At 47.5% G+C, this 15,901-nt stretch overlaps 1 protein-coding gene across 1 annotated transcript in view; it reads right to left on the reverse strand.

Annotated features, from left to right (window-relative positions):
• Positions 1–15,901, reverse strand: part of STX8 (syntaxin 8) — a 252,706-nt gene that overhangs the window by 122,065 nt on the left and 114,740 nt on the right. The gene's annotated exons all lie outside the window — the stretch shown is intronic.

Consider the following 15,901-nt stretch of genomic DNA (forward strand, 5'->3'; position numbering starts at 1 on the left):
CCAGAACAGACCAGGATAGCTACCAACAGGATTTGTCTGTACTGAAAGGGATTCCACACTGCTGTCAGAGGTAGTTAAGATGGGGGTGGGGAAAGAATGAAAAAGTATCAGTAAAGACAACTAAGCAAGTGAAAAAAAGAGAAGAAGAAGAGACAGGTACAATTACTAACTTTAGGAAAAAGGGTGTGATGAAATAATATCGGATTCTGGTATGCACTGTGACTTGGCTGGGGGCAACATTTACATAGTCGTAATTCTGTAAACACTGACTTAACGAAAATGCGTGAGCATGGGGGAGAGGAGACGCGTGTATGTATAGGTAGGACTGCTATCCGTTCCATTAACATCTTCCTCGGGAAAGGAGGTCAACAGAGCCTAAGATGGAAAACATCAAGAAATCGGCAGCACGTGGTGTTGAAATGCAGATCCCGTGCTGTAGACTGCCATGTAAACCACAAAGATTTAGGAGCCCTGCTTCAGCGGGGGAGGATTTTGAGGTAAGGAGGGCTGATGGGGGGGGGGGGGTGGAGAGCCCCTGCTTCTCCTAACCTTTCTAAAACTCTGATTTATCAAACTCTGTAGAGGTAGGATTCTGATGGAAATACAAATGAAAAAACTTAAGTCCACAGAAGAACTTTCAATGAGTAACAGTACAGGGGAACAGGGGAAGAGGTCTTAGAAAGCCAGTGTAGGCAGTGAGAACCCACCAAAGGGTTTTAGCAGGTGAGCTACCTGAACGGAACTGCATTTGACAAAGACAATTACTGAGATGGGAAGAAACAAAAGGATGGGCTGAAAGATGGAGAGTTAAGGGAAATAGTTACAAAGTTCTAGAGGACACCCAATGCGCACTCCGGACCCCGTCTGTAGTAGGGATATCGGAAGGACAGACATGGCGGCCGCCACAAGGATGTCTCAATCTCTATGAGTCTGGTAGCTCTCTGTCGGTGAGTATTCGATACAAGGAAGGGGACGGCCGGTCCGGTAGAAACTACAGTCTTTCTGGCAAAACAGCCTCTCGCATATGGATAAAGCACCACCGTGGGTTATGAATCAGTCATTCAAGAGCTATCACCTAGTGTGGATTTTAACCACGTCCCAACCCGACCACCCTTGAATAGGCTGACCATCAAAGACCTGGATCCCAGAGCGGAGAGGCCAAACCTTAAAAGTACGGATGCTTGGTTAAACACCGCAAAGCCACACTTACTCATACATCCTTCCGCTCACCAGGGCTCTGGCCTACATGTTTAGGAACAGAGACTAAGGAACATTGGTCAACTTTTTTCCTTTATTACATGGCTACGAAAAGATGCATCGAAGAAAAAGAGGCAGACTGTGTCTGGCTTTTAGGAAGATGCAGCGACAAGAGAACCGAAGGTGTTATCTCCTATGGTTAATCAATCAGAATCGTGTCCTAGCTCACAGAACAGTCCACTGGGGGCCCTGTGAGAATCAGGGATTCTGAGAAGTAAGCACTAGGGTGTACTAGGAGGTAAGAGTCATACCTACCCAAAGGCACTGGGGGCCAAGCCACAAAGCGGAAGTCAAAATTAAGCCCGGGGACTCCACCCCCAACACCCCCCCACCCCCATGCCACACCCGCTTAGAACCCCCCAGCTCCTAGTGTGGTCCTCACCTGCAGAGGTAGCACTCCAGGGAGCTTATTAGATGGGGGGGGGGGGGATCTCGGGCCCCACTCCAGACCTAATGAATCAAAATCTGCATTTTAACAAGATCTCGGGGTGATATTTGTGCTCATTAAGGGCTGAGAAGCACTGACTTCGAAGAGAGAGAACGGAGTCCTTCTGGCTCTGTGATCCCCAGTGGTTGACCAGCTGGTGCTGGAAGGGGCTGGAAACTGGACAGGGCACCCGCGTGTCCAAAACTGCCGAAGCAGCAACAGAGACATGTGTACAGCGTGAAAGTGGGGAGGAGGGGCAGGCAGCCATGACCCTTCTAGAAAAGGCGCTCATTCCGGGACACTCCATTATTTCTTAGGAGCTTGATTTTAGACTCCAGTAAGAGCTCAGGCATGAACCACAGATTTCCCTTTATAGCTGCCTATTTTATTTAAACAAAAAATGCTAAACATTAATTTTAGTTGTACTTAATTGAATAATTTCTCGGGGGAATAGTTCAGGGAGAGTTTAAAACTGCCTGTTTCCAAAAGCCATTACAAATTGGCATATATTATAATGTCACCGTGCCAACCCAAACAGCCCGCTTCAACGTCCCTGGGGCCGCCCTCGCTCCAGATGTGTTCAGAACTCCTAGTAACATAATGCAGGCAAAAACCATATTTATGCGAAGCAGTATTTTGAATATCCTTTTCCAATTATCTGCAATGAGATAACACATCCCTAATTGGAAGCACTGGGGGCAGGGGTGGAGAGCAGTCTATTTCTCCCTAGCGAACGCTTTTCATTAGTAAAAACTCAGAGGGTCTGTCCGAGAGTAAAAGAAATCTCCGTTGCCCCACATTGAATCATCTGAACATCTATAAACTTAGAAACGGCCCCGCGGTCACCTGTAATGAACTAGCTGATTTATTTTAAAAGATCGATCTCGTCTTTTCCTATAAGTCGTAAATACGGAGGGCTGGGGTTGGGGAGGGGGAAGGGGAGAAATGAACTCAAGTAAAAGAAGTCCAAAAAACACTTTGGTGAAGCAGTCGGTGCACAGGTGCTGTTTCCCCCCGCCGCCCCCCGCCCCCATCCCACCCAAATACCTTCGATCCTGTTTCTTGCTGGCACCAACTGCCCAGATTCTGAAGTTCTCTTTTATTCCTGACCAGTGACGGTCCTCACCACGCTGCCAGGTTAAACCATCACCGTTTACCGCCGGTTTGTTAACCTGCATCCCACACTCAATCTAGAGATTCGGGACCACCTTTTTATTCTCTGATTCGAGCACGTGTAAACAACAAGTAAGTAGGGCGGTCTACACTGTTTGCCGAAAATTGAAATTTTCATCCTCACTGTTTTCTTAACAAATGTCCTTTTAGAAATTCAGGTGTAAGTCAAGTAAGTATTTTTTATGCCAACTGGCACCCTGTTCAGTTACAGAGGAGACTCTGGGCCTCATACATCATAAAAAGGCTGCATGTAACGTGCTGTGCAATCCCAGCATGCCTCGTTCCTGGACTTGTCTATTTTCACAGATGTCACAGAGAAGCCATCTGAAAAACGATGCAAAAATGCAGCTGTTCCTGGCCGTTAGCAAGATACACTTGGAAACCTCGTTCCCTAAGATGTTCAAAATTGCAAAGGGTTTGTCTAAATATAAATTAATTACCAAACTCCGTGTGTTGATAAGCAAACGCTCTACTGTTTATGCTTCAACTTGACAAAGGGAATTTAAGCATATTACCCAGAAACCTCTTATGGAAACAAAGTCCATGTTTGGCATTCATGCTTTTCCCTAAAACGTTTAAAAACACTTTTATCGTGGAATGTAACATGCAAGGAGAAAAGCACAAGACTTGTACACGCAGTTTGACAAAGAGTTTACAAAGCAAAAACTGTGTAACTCATTGCATGCTTTGCTACACCAATCAACCCGGCAAAAATCTATCTAAACTCACTTACTCGACCAGGCAATGAGCAAACTGGGTGCCAGGCGCTGTGTTATGTGCAAATTTAAACGCTTTGGCAAGTTTTGCCTACTAACATATTCGCCTAAATAACTACCCCAAGTTCCTTCGTTGTTACCTACGTGAGTTTCAAAGTAAACAAATACATAACTTCACCATATGCACAAGGAGCATTTTCCCCCAATAAATCTACACTAAAGGTTTCTGCTCTTGGGGTGCTTAACAATATATCATTTCTGAAAGCACCACGAGAAAGGGCCTGGTGGTCAGTAACACCCAGATGTGAACTTTTCTCCCTGACCTGTACCAGCAGTGAATGATGTGCCCAGTGTCCCTCTGATTAACCCCAGAACAAAGGCCTCCCCACTTGGGAGCTACTCAGAACTTTCCCAAGCACCTTGCAAACAGTCTTATTTTTCATACTGTGTCTAGATCTGAAAAAAGCATTTGTTCCAGTGTGGACACAATGAAAATCCCTGGTTATAACGTTCTCTTAAACCCTAAGAAAAGAAAAAAGTAATCCGTAGCTTTGTTTTCAGAGAAATAGTTGTACCTTATTAATCACAAAGTGTTCAAGGGAACCCTGTTTTGTGAGATTCTCAGAAACAGTTCAGCTGTTTCCAAATCACACATTGGAAAATTCCTACGTTACACGGTCCAGGATAATCGGCGTTAAAACAATATACAAAGTAGGATCATTTCCTCACTAGGTTCCGTTTCTGTTGGGAAAGGAGAGAGAAATTTAAACCAAGATGATAATTTAAGCCAATAATCTATAAACTGGGGTGTGCAAGGAGATTCACTGAAATGTGGCAAGAAAAAAAAAAACCTTCTATGAATTTTCTGTGTTTATTTTTTACTCTCAACCATTTCTAATTTTTGGAGCCCATAACATAGAATACGGTAAGACACATACATTTATAAAGACAATTATTATTTTTTTTAAATTCTAGAGGGTTGATCGTGTTTTTACTAATGTGATGCATGAACTAAAAATGGAGGCCATGTGTTAGAAGTGGTACAGATTATCTGTAAAAAAATAAAAGTACATGCAGCCCAAGCATCTCGAATTATCTTTGTCATTGTTCAAGAAAACATTACATGAGTCTTACAAGTAAGAGTTGTGCTTAGTCAGCTTGACTTGGGGGAGGGTTAAAGACCACACAAACTCACAATCCAAGCAATGTAGTGCTAAGATGTTTGTATTAAGGAAAGCAGAGTGCGGGATATAGGGAAGCTCTCTTACTTTCGCAACTTTTTTTTTTATAAATTTAAACTTAGGTCAAAATAAAACACTTAGAAGTGATTCGTAACTGGCGCATCTGGGTGGCTCAGTCAGTTGAGCGTCTGACTCTTGACTGGCTCGGGTCATGATCTCATGGTTCGTGAGTTCGAGTCCCGAGTCGGACTCTGTGCTGACGGTGCAGAGTCAGCTTGGGATTCTCTCTCTCTCCCTCTGTCCCTCCCCTACTCATGCCGGCACGTGCACTTTCAGTCTCTCAAAATAAATAAATAAACTTAAAAAAAAAAGTACTTTGTAACTGATCACAGCACCAAAGTTTGCAAATTATTTTATTTTTTAATTTTTTTAAATGTTTGTTTATTTTTGAGAGAGACGGAGAGAGACAGAGCATGAGCAGGAGAGGGGCAGAGAGAGAGGGAGGGAGACACAGAATCCGAAGCAGGCTCCAGGCTCCGAGCTGTCAGCACAGAGCCCGAGGCGGGGCTCGAACTCACGAGCCATGACATCATGACCTGAGCTGAAGTCGGATGCTTAACCATGCCCAGGCACCCCGCAAATTGTTTTAAATAAAGCAGAGGGGAGGTAAACACTAAAATGGCACATATACTCCCATTATCTAACTCCTCCCCCACCCCTGCCTCACCCCTCTATGCCATAGATCGCTGTAACTGATGCACTTACAGAAGCAATTCGGGGTTACCTCCGGGCCCACCTCCCTGCGGTAGCATGAGCACTTTCGTCAAAATAGAGTGCTCTTTGCACGTACGCATGATCTGCCGCCGGAGTTCTGACAGAAGATGGCAAACACAGGCTGAGAACTCCCACACACCACAGATGGAGGTGTAGAGGAGAGGAAGAGGAGGGAAAAGGTGTAGCCAAAGGAAAAGGTGAGGGAAGTTTCAGGATATGGTTAGACGCTTGCTTTGGGAAGGAAAGAGCCAACAAGACAAAGTCAGCGTTGGAGACGAGCTGTGCATCAGGCACTGGGCTGGGCTCTAAGGACGCCAGAGTGTTTGGGGTGGACACAACCCCTGCCCCCAGGAAGTTTACAGTCTAGACTATGGGAAAACAGCTCAGGGGGGAGGCTCAGCGGTAGCACTGGGAAGAAACAGAGAGCTGAACTCGGCCAGGGTGTCACAAGAGAAGAAAATCCTTGGTGCGCAGGCAAACTGACTAGCGCTAAGTGGCTCTTTTCCCTTGGGACACAGAGGGCTGGCCAAAGCCCTGCACAGAAATCGGTCAGCGCTGTCCGGAGGTGAGGTGTGGACCCACGGATCGCTGGCGATGGGCTATGGAGCTGCGAGTCTCTGGGGTGGGGGGCGGACTGTCAATGTCACTAAGGAGGCAGGCTTCTAGAGCTCTGGTATCTGAGCACCCAGACAGGGGCTCCCTGAACATCAAACTGTGATTCCCCAGGCAGGAGCCGAGGGTTTGTTTGTTTGTTTCCTTCCTTCCTTCCTTCCTTCCTTCCTTCCTTCCTTCCTTCCTTCCTTCCTCCCTCCCTCCCTCCCTCCCTCTATTCCTCCCTCTTTCTTCCTTCTTTTTTTCTTTTCTTTCTATCTCTTTCTTTAACATTTTATTTATTTAAGTAATCTCTACACCCAACGTGGGGCTTGAACTCACAACCCTGAGATCAAGAGCTGCATACTCTACTGACTGGTCCAGCCAGGCGCCCCCAATGTTTTCCCTTCTGTTCTTACCTGCCTCAGCCAGGGCACTCTCCAGGCCTAAAGAAACCCAAGCCTCGATCCCAGAGAAACCACCAAGTTTCAAACTACCCCAACACCACCTCTGCCCATGAAATATTCGCTGAATGGATAGATGATACAGAGAAGTCAAAAGGCAAGAGCACCTGAGTGAAGGTGGGGCTGGGGGGCAGTGATAGGAAGGGGACTGCCAACATGGACAGAGGGCTGTGTTTATGCTCATCTAGACAGAAAGAACTTGCCAGAATAATCGTGAATGCTCTTCCTTCCTTCCTTCCTTATTTCCTTTGTCCTTCCTTCCTCCTTCCTTCCTTTCCTTTGTCCTTCCTTCCTTCTTCCTTCCTCCTGCCTTCTTCCCTTTGTCCTTCCTTCTTTCATTCCTTTCTTTCTTCTTTCCTTTGTCCTTCCTTCCTTCTTCCTTCCTCCCTTCTTCCTTCCTCCTTCCTTCTTTCCTTTGTCCTTCTTTCCTTTCTTCCTTCCTTCCTTCTTTCCTTTGTCCATCCTTCCTTCTTCCTTCCTCCTTCCTTCCTTCCTTTTTCCTTCCTCCCTTCCTTCTTCCTTCCTTCCTTCTTTCCTTTGTCTGTCCTTCCTTCCTTCCTTCCTTCCTTCCTTCCTTCCTTCCTTCCTCCTTCCTTCCTTCTTTCCTTTCTCCCATCCATCCATCCATCCATCCATCTACAGAAGCAAATGCCAACACCCAAGAAGTGGTGAAAATCCAGCACAGCCTCCTAGAGGTAAGTGATGGCTATGTAGCTGCCACAATACAGGCAGAAGAGCAGGTGGCCCGGAGAAGAGGGGTATGAACCCTGCTTCTCCAGCTCCCTGCAGTGTAGGATTTTTTTTTTCTTTTCAATTTCCAGTCTGTCACAGAGCAAGGCTTTCACAAAATACGATAAAAATGAGTTACTAGAAAAATGCAAATCTTCCAAAAACCCACAAAATGCAAGCCCACCACCACGCATCTGGATGTCACGGCAATGACAAAATGGTGGACAGAAGCCTGAACTCTTTCTCTCAAACTTTGGTCCTGGCTTCGCTGGGCGCTGGTAACGAACAGCTGGAGAGGCCAGGCTCTGGTCCCGCGGGCACGGCGGGGGCTGTGGGGCTTGCTCGCAGCCCGAATTCACCCACAAGCACACTACTGGCTCTTCTAAAGTGCTCGATGACCATCGTGGGGCAGACAGTGCTGACCACGAGAGCCAGAAATGCACACATCACTTCCTGTCTTTTTCAGATCTTCCTTCCTTTTGTTTTTAAGTTTATTTTTTTATTTTGAGAGAGAGACAGAGAGACAGAGAGACAGAGAGAGACAGAGACAGAGAGAGAGAGAGACAGAGAGACAGAGAGAGAGAGACAGAGACAGAGAGAGAGAGAGAGAGAATCCCAAGCAGGCTCCGCGCTGTCAGCGCAGAGCCCGATGCGGGGCTCAATCTCACAAACTGTGAGATCATGACCTGAGCCAAAGTCAAGAGCTAGACACTTAACTGACTGAGCCACCTAAGGGCCCCAAGACATGGCTTTTCACACTTGTTCTGATTTGCTACCAGATGCCTTTCTTCCTTCTTCCTTCCTTCCTTCTTTCCTTTGTCCGTCCTTCCTTCCTTCCTTCCTTCTTTCCATTGTCCTTCCTTCCTCCTTCCTTCCTTCTTTCCTTTGTCCTTCCTTCTTTCCTTCCTTCCTTCCTTCTTTCCTTTATCTTTCCTTCCTTCCAGCCCCCCCCACCCCCATGCCCACAGAAGGACAAGGGGCCCCAGTATACACGTGTGACAGGGCTGGGGGATGATCGTCTCTTTTTCTAGCATCTTCTATCTTCCTTTCCCTTCCCCAAGCACCTCTCCTTCCACCTCTGAACACTCACCTCGGTCTGCTTCCTCTGCTGTGTTTTAACATTTTTCTAAAACAAAACCTCAGGGGCACCTGGGTGGCTCAGTCTGTCAAGCCTCCGACTTCAGCTCAAGTCACGATCTCGCGGTTTGTGAGTTTGAGCCCCACTTCGGGCGCTGGTAGCTCGGAGCCGGGAGCCTACTTCGGATTCTGTGTCTCCCCCTCTCTCTCTGTCCCTCTCCAGCTCACACTCTGTCTCTGTCTCTGTCTCTCTCTCTCTCTCTCTCTCCAAAATAAATAAACACTAAAAAAATAAAATAAAACAAAACCTCAAATTCCTTCACTGACCTTGATGCCCTCTGGTCTGGTTTTCACCTTCCTTCCGCTGACAGGGTCCCGGTGCCAGGAGTTCACCTCTCTGGCGTCTGTGGCCTCCGCGGGTGAGGTCCTAGGACCCGGCCCAGGGTCCACCCCGGCACACTCACACTCGGGTGAAGCCACTCCCGTGTCAATCCCCTGGGGAACACAACCATTACCAAAGCAATGGCTTTTCTTCCAGATCACCTTACACGACCCCTCCAGGGCTTTTCAAACAGGCCCTCGGCCTCACCTTGAAACCCTCTTCCACAACCACCACCAAGGCTCACGAACCTGTTTCTTCCACCTCTGATTTCTATGCTGGCACCTTGCCTTCCTCTGGGGTTCCCCCAAGCCTTTGTCCTGGGCCCGTCTTGTTTGTAATGAGCTCTCCTGCATTTATTTATACCTTGACAGTGACCCCCAAGTGGATGAGTCCAGGCAATCGCTTCCTCACACTCAGCGATTCTGGCTTTTTTTTTTTTTAATGTTTATTTATCTTTGAGAGACAGACAGACAGAGTGCTAATGGGGGAGGGGCAGAGAGAGAGAGGGAGACACAGAATCTGAAGCAGGCTCCAGGCTCTGAGCTATCAGTGCAGAGCCCGACGCGGGGCTTGAACCCGTGAACCACAAGATCGTGACCTGAGCCGAAGTCAGATGCTCAACCCACTGCGCCACCCAGGCGCCCCGAGATTCTGGCTTTAATGGGACTGCAGGTAGGGCTATAGCTTTAGTAGTTTTTTTTTTTTTTTAATTTTCTTTAATACTAAGCATTTAAAGCCACTGCCCAAGAAGAATGCTTCTCAAACCTGGCTACACTCTGGAATCATCTCAGGAAGCTCTAAAATACAGATGCCTGGTTCCTACTCCCATTCTAACTGAATTGGTTGTGGTAGAATAAAAAACATATTTGGTCTCTGTCCCTGGCACAGAGCTCCTGAAACCCAGTGGAATTTCCCTAGTGATACAAGCGTCCTTTGTTATTCATAACAAGGCCCTTTCAATCATACCTGAGTTTACGCTAAGGAGGTGACTCTTGTCACCTTCAGGATGGTGGATGGTCACCAGAAAACGATGTGATCAGAGGACTGGAACTTTCAGTCCCACCCCTGGGCCTCGGGACAGACAGAAGGGCTGGAGATTAAGTTCAGTCACCAAAGGCCAATGACTTCATCAACCTTGCTTGTGTGATGGAATCGCCATAAAAGTTCCTAAGGGATGGGATTCAGAGAACTTCATATTGGTGAAAGCATCCGCTTGCTGGGAGGCTGGTACCCTCTAGCTCCGAGGGGACAGAGGCTCCCGCACTAGGGACCCTTCCAGATCTCTCCCTGCATCTGGCTGTTTCCATTTTCCTGAGTTCTGTGAGTCATTCTAGCAAACTATCCAATGGGAGTGGGGAGTGTGGGAATCCCTGAATTTGGAGTCAAGTTGGACGGAAATGCAGGTACCCGATGCCTGTGACTAGTGTCTGAGGTAGGGACAGTCTTACGGGACTGAGCCCTTAAACGTGTGGGATCGGATGCTAACTAGCATCAGAACCGAACTGGATTGGATTGGACCGGGTTGAATTGAAGGACACCCAGCTGGTGTCAGAGGATCTGAGAATTGGTGTTGGGAAGGCACCACAGATTTGTGGAAACACGTAGGAAAACCCCCGAGCTGGTACTGGGTGGAGGCTGGACATCAGGACGCTAAAAATTCCCCGGGTGATTTTAATCTGCAGCAAAAGCTGAGAACCACTGCCCAAGACCATGTGCACACATTTGAACTTGCCTTTCACTCCAAGCAAGATCTTCCTTCTTGTCCTCACTTCCCAGCCACAGTGAACTAGGTTTCTAAAATTAATGTCCCAGTGCAACTCAGTGCTCAATCGCACAGTCCTGCATTGTTTGCTGATTGTTTCATGCGTCTTCCCTGCCCGGATACAATGCAAGCTCTGTGAAGATTCTGGCAATACCTTATACCTCTCTTAGTTCATGTTGTCAACTACGCTGCTAGGCATACGGCAGGTATTCAGCATATACGACTGATTAAAAATTGCTTTTTAGGCAGTATCACTGCAAGGATAACACCAAATCCTTGAAGGAGAAGAACTGAATGGTACACTTCTTTTTATCTCCTGTGACGGCTAGTGCGGTTCTTTGTATTAAAGATTTATTTACTTGTGGCGACAGAATCTAGAATAGCAAGGTTTTTTCTTATGATTTTTTAAAAAATTTTTTTTAACGTTTATTTATTTTTGAGACAGAGACAGAGCATGAATGGGGGAGGGTCAGAGAGAGAGGGAGACACAGAATCTGAAACAGGCTTCAGGCTCTGAGCAGTCAGCACAGAGCCCGACGCGGGGCTCGAACTCACAGACCATGAGATCGTGACCCGAGCTGAAGTCGGACGCTTAACCAACTGAGCCAGCCAGGTGCCCCAAAACAGCAGTCCTAATGGAGACATTTGTTTTCCTCCCAGGGAGAAATGTGACATCTTGAAAGTGTTTCTTTTGAAAAAGAAAAATAGTTTTCACATCACCACTGATTACATTGATCTTCCTCCACTAAGTAGCAAGAACTTTTTCAGAGATTTCTAAGAAGTGAGTCAGTATTACAAATATCATTCTAAAAAACAAAACAAAACGAAACAAAACAAAAAAACAATGAGGCACCGAAATCAAGGATAGGATCAATCTCTATCGGGAGACGGTTCTAGAGACATCCCGTAAAGACAAACCCAAGAGGGTTTATTCAAGAAATAAATTACCATGGACCGTTTTCTCCTCAGAGCTGGCCCATTTGCCAAGCTCTTCCCAGTGTTCTGAAAAATGGGGAAATGTTTTAATAATTATCTTAATTATTAACAGTCTCTAGCTTACTTTATAAAAGACTGTTAATAATCAATCACCTTTATGTTGTAAAGACTTTTGAATTTTTTTAAAGTAGTCTCTACACCCAACGTTGAGGCTCAAACTCACAACCCTGAGATCAGGGGTTGCATGCTCTATGGACTGAGCCACCCAGGCATCCCAATCAATCACCTTTTTAACAATGGGGGTGTACCATGTATTCCAGAAAACATGTGGCATCCGCTGGGATCACTCATAGGAGAAACATGGAAGGAGGGAGTTGAATGGACAAGGACAGCAAATAGGGGGTAGATGTTCAGTATCCAGAACGCTCTATCCAAGAATGCCAATGGCTACTCACATTGGTACTGAAAACCTTCTGTTATCAGACTGTTGGTCATGGAGTCATCGATAGTCAAGGGTGTTAGGATTCACCCCTAACTTAAAGGGCCACTTGTACCTCTGCTAAAAAGATTGTCTTTTCTGAGCTCACAGACCTCTCTCTTGCTCGTACAGAACCTGATTTTGTGCTAAAACAAACAAGCCAGCAAGCGAACCAAACAGGGGAGAGGGGGGAGCACATGTCCGGTCCGGCTGCTAAATCTCATAGGATTCGCAAAAACTGCATGAATTGGGAGCCGCCCGTGTGGTTCTGCCAGACACAATTATCTGTCACATTAGCACAGGTTACCTTCTTGGTCGTTGAGTAAAGGCCCCCCTCGTCGCCCATCTGACTAACCTGTCGGAGGGCTGTGCGGATTTTCAACGACGATGGCTCTAGCTGCCGAGGCCACTTCTGCAATATGAGCTTTGGGCTGTGGCAACACTGTTGTGTCTCCCACAGTCCCGCTGAAAGATCAGACGTGATCTTGAGTCCTCCGAGAGGGGTAACTCCCTGGCCCATGGAACACAGTCGCTAAGCATCCGTTCACTTGAATGAGTCCTACGAACTCACTCACGGTCGTAAAGCATCAGCCGCCGAGGACCCTCAATCCCCGCTCACAGGACCTTGCCCCGGAACCCCTGCCACTTCCTTCCGCCCTTGACCCCCAGCCGCCAACTTTCTCCCCTCCACCTCTAAACTCACCTAGACACACATGCCCTTCCCTTCAGTCTGTATGTCCTCTCTCTCCTCCTCGATCCAGCGCCCGTGTGCCGGACCCCAATACGCTCCCCTCCTTTGGGCCTTCTTCCTCCACAGCCCCTGCCGTGTCCTCAAGCAGGTGACGATGGCTCCTTCCCCAGCCTGCAAACGCGCTCGGATCCTTCCCTTCCTATAAAAACCAGCCGTCAAGCTCAGGCCTCTAAAGCTTCTTTCCTTTAACACCAACCCGCTGAAGAAGTCGGCCTACGATTTGGCCTCCGTGACATGCGCCCTCGCTCACTGTCCACCTGTCACCCCCGGGCTGTGGTGCCGTGCTTGGGGACGCTGCTCCCGCTGAGGCAAACTGAGGATCTGAGCACTCCAACGGCTTCATCCCAGTCTTCATCCTATCGGCTTCTATACAGAACTGGAAACTTCCCAGAAACCCAGGCCCCCTACTTCCTCACTGCCATTCATTCTCCAGACATTGGTGCTCTCATCTTCTCCAACCAGAACAGGGTCTCTCGGTTCGGGACTGTGGGCAGGCATCTGTGTGGGCAAAATGTATGCACGTGCACATACATAAGCTTTAGGGGGCAAAGGGTCCACAGTTTCAGCAGCTTCTCTGAAGGGTCTGTGGCCTCCCGGAAAGGAAAGGAACGCTAGGTGACTACTGTAATAGTCTGAGTGCTGGCATCTACCCAAACCTTCCACCTGCCTAGTTCCTACCTGAGCCTTCATGGTACTATCACAAGTGTTTTTCAGGGGCGGCTCAGTCAGCTGAGCGTCTGACTCTCCATTTCGGCTCAGGTTATGATCTCACGGTTTGTGAGTTTGAGCCCCCACCCCCACCCCCCCCTGCATTGGGCTCTCTGCTGTCCATGCAGAGCCTGCTTTGGATCCTCTGTCCCCCCCTTCTCTGTCCCTCCCCTGCTCACATGCGCACACACTCTCTTTCTCTCTCTCAAAAATAAACATTACGAAAAAGAAGCAGGGGCGACTGGGTGGCTGAGTCAGTTAAGCATCTGACTTTGGCTCAGGTCATGATCTCACAGTTTGTGAGTTCGAGCCCCGCATTGGGTTCTGTGCTGTCAGCACGGAGCCTGGAGCCCGCTTCGGATTCTGTGTCTCCCTCTCTCTCTGCTCCTCCCCTGCTCACATGCTGTCTCTCTCTCAAAAATAAAAATTAAAAAAAAAATTAAAAAATATATATTTAAAAAAAAGAAAAGCAAAGGCTTACGATATCTGTATTTCCTTTTCCTTAAATAATAATTACCCATAAGAAAGTACCTGTATACATCTGTGCATAAAACCTCCCAGAGAATCACAAACCTTCCCTTACCATACTATGACTTTCTGTACTGTCTGAAATTTCTTTTTTTCTTGATTTTTTTTAACAGTTATTCATTTTTGAGAGACAGAGTGCAACTGGGGGTGGGGCAGAGAGAAAGGGAGACACAGAATCCGAAGCAGGCTCTGGGCTCCGAGCTGTCAGCACAGAGCCCCACGTGGGGCTCGAACTCACTAGCCGTGAGATCATGACCTGAGCTGAAGTTGGATGCTTAACCGACTCAGCCACTCAGGCGCCCCTGTACTGTCTGAAATTTCTAACCCCGTACATGCCTTTACCAATGCTAACTAAATGACAAAATCATGGTCTGTTGATTTTTCTTCTTTAGAGATCTCTGTGCTACATGGAATAAAGAAAAACCAATCTAATACACGTTGGTAAAGAAGAAGGAAAAATTCAAAACAAAATGCTACGTTAAAAGCTGATATGTTACGTACTTTCGTGACCTTCCATTTTTTTACTTTTTTTTTTCCTTTAACCTCTGCAGGTCAGTGATCCTCTAAAGAAAAAAGGAAAGGGAAAAAAAAAAAAAAACCTACTGCAGGTTAGACTTTTATCTGCCAGGAGACCAGACACTGCCAGACGAATTTTTCAGATGCTGGTCCCTGTCAGTCACAGACAAGGCTTCTACCCTAGTTTTCCGCTGATTATTACTGAAAAGCATACCCATCCATGAGACACAGGACCCTGGGAGTCCCTCCGGCCACAGAGCTCGGTAGGGCAGGGACCTGGGCCCCAGCACACAAGTCAGCCACGACAGGTCGGCTTGCGGGCTTTATCGATGTTTGCTGATGATCCCCACACATGTTCCAGATGTGCTGACCTCATAAAACTGCCACCCACCACAAGCTGTGAAAGAATTGCTCCCTCGCTGTGTTTTTCCCATCGCTCAACCATGGCAACCCCCCGGGGTGACCCTCTCGGGCTGTGCCCTGTGCCAAGGGCCTGCCCACTCCTGTTCCCTGGGGCTCCAGCGACCGCTTGGTCCTGGGCCCCTGCATCACAGGGGCCCTGCCTTTCGTCCCCACCCAGCTTGTGCCTGAATCCTGGCTGGAAACTGGAACTAAGATCTTTCTCAAAGTTGCCTGTGTGCCAGGCACTCTGCACATCCTCCCAGGCTGCAGAGACAGGGCGCTGCTCTTCTGTCAGGGAGTCTGAAGTTTGAGAAAAGAAATTCAGAAACGATGACAAATCATCTGACACAAAGGACCCTGCGGGATGCAGGAGAGGTACCAGGGGCTCCGGGAGTAAGAGGATGAAGAGATCATCCCCGCCTGGGAAGGACAGGAAGAGGTCCATGAGTGAGGCGGCCTTTGTGGTTGATACTGATGGATGAACAGGATTTCTGCTGGGTGGGATGCAGGCCATGGTTTCTGACGAGGAGAAAGGCTATTTTTCAAACCCTGTGTATAAATAATGAACAAATGTGGCCTCCTGTCTGTATGTTCTTTCTAATCAGCTGGGGTTTTTTTGGTCTGAAACACGATACTACGGCCTCCAAAATTGTGCAGAGGAAAAAAAATATATATCTTTCAGGGAATCATCATTCAACCCTCTATGGAATCTCGAAAACTTTTATCACACATCCCCCCCCGACCAGGTTCTTTCTTTTCAATAGCCTAACTAGTGGTATTACATATAGTCACTGTCATTTAAAATCATGTATACTATCGGGGCGCCTGGGCGGCTTAGCCGGTTAAGTGTCCGACTTTGGCTCAGGTCGTGATCTCATGGTCTGTAGGTTCAAGCCCCGCGTCGGGCTCTGTGCTGACAGCTCAGAGCCTGGAGCCTGCTTTCAGATTCTGGGTCTCTCTCTCTCTTTGCCCTTCCCTCACTCACTTTCTCTCTCAAAAATAAACATTAAAAAAAATTTAAATCAGGTATACTATCAATGTCTGCGTGA

Source organism: Panthera tigris, chromosome E1 (assembly GCF_018350195.1).
Source record: "Panthera tigris isolate Pti1 chromosome E1, P.tigris_Pti1_mat1.1, whole genome shotgun sequence".
Classification (NCBI taxonomy): domain Eukaryota; kingdom Metazoa; phylum Chordata; class Mammalia; order Carnivora; family Felidae; genus Panthera; species Panthera tigris.